Genomic DNA, 1,603 nt, shown 5'->3' on the forward strand with positions numbered 1-1,603 from the left:
GTTCTTGCATAATATATAGTTGGGGAAAGGGAGGAGAATATGTTGTTTACTGAGGGCTGAACCCAGCACCTTGTACCTGCTATGTAAGTACTCTACCGCTGAGTTACATTCCCAGCCTACCTCACCCCAACTTCGTTTTGACAGGGTAAGTTGCCCAGGTTTGTCTTGAATTTTGATCCTCCTGCATCAGCCTCCTTAGTTGCTGGACTAGAAGGCATGCTTCTCAGGCCAGGGTGGGAGGAGTAATTTTAATAACTTTTAAGGTCACTATGGATATTCTTTGCTGCATCAAACTTGACAGATGTAGCTTCTTAAACATTAATGAATTTTAAGCTATTAAGTGAAGTATTTTACCTTTGCATTCTAAAATCCATTGGTTTGTCTTGCATTTTGGATGGATCATTTACCCATGTGTAATTTTGTTTAAACACCGAATTTGTCATTTTGAAAATATTGGTTTACTGAGTAATGCAGATCTTGCAAATGTTGACATATTTAATTTTATAGTATAAAAAAATCACATTTTAAATATCACCACTGATCTCAGAAAAATCTAAGCAGTGCTTGGGGCAGCGAACATTAGTTTTCTAAAATTCTCATTTTCACTTGAATGCTCAAATTTTTATCATGGTAGCAAATGCTGACAATTATTTTCTTTAAAATGACAGCTTACTTTTTCATTTTTAAGAAAATGTCTGCCAAGCACTCAAGTCTGAATATAGTTTGTCTGCCAGTTGTTCTTTTAATTTAAAATAGTGTTCTATGGAAGACATATAACTTGGGACTGCGGAGTGCCGTACAAGCATAAGGACCCGAGCTTCATCTCCATACCTGGATATTAAAGACGTGTCCTCTGGGGTCAAGATGCAATAAAGTTGGGACCAGGGGTAGAGCTCAGAACTTAATGCATTTTCAAAGACTTCATCAAGGACGTTAAGTAGAAATATCCACTTCCCTGCCCCATGCAGTGGGCACAATGCCTACTATAGAGTTTGGTGCCACTACCTTGATTGGTGCTATGTCATCACCTGTTTTGCCCACCCAGCTTTTGCAGCAGCCATGTAACCATTAACATCAGGATAGATGAAATGATGCCCTGTGTCTTGGTGTTAGGAAAATATGCAGGCTTTGGAAGAGTCCATGGCTACACTAAGAACTGCTGCTTTAGTGTTTTCTGATGTACTAGTTGCTGGTGTGTGTGTGTGTGTGTGTGTGTGTGTGTGTGTGTGTGTGTACAGTTCTTGAGTGCAGATGCTCTTGCTTGTGCATGCGTGTGGAGGCCCAAGGGCAGCATGGGTGTCATTCCTTAGGACTAGGGTGCTGCCCACCTGTTTTTGTTTTTTAAATACAAGTTCTCTCCCACAGGCCTGGAATTTGCCAATTAGGCTAGATTGACTGGCAAGGGAGCTCAAGGAATCTGCCCGTCTCTGCCTCCCAGTTCTGAGGTTATATAAGTGTATGCCACCATGCCCAGCTTCTTTTAAAAGTGGGTTCTGGGGCTCAGACTCAGGTCCTCATGCTAAGCACCTTACCAATTGTGTGAATTGTACGTGATCTTTGGTTTTAGAATCCGTAGTAAATTGTCAATGTACAAAGTTGACTT

The sequence above is a fragment of the Nannospalax galili genome, unplaced genomic scaffold (genome assembly GCF_000622305.1).
Source record: "Nannospalax galili isolate Female #2095 unplaced genomic scaffold, S.galili_v1.0 scaffold56, whole genome shotgun sequence".
Classification (NCBI taxonomy): Eukaryota; Metazoa; Chordata; class Mammalia; order Rodentia; family Spalacidae; genus Nannospalax; species Nannospalax galili.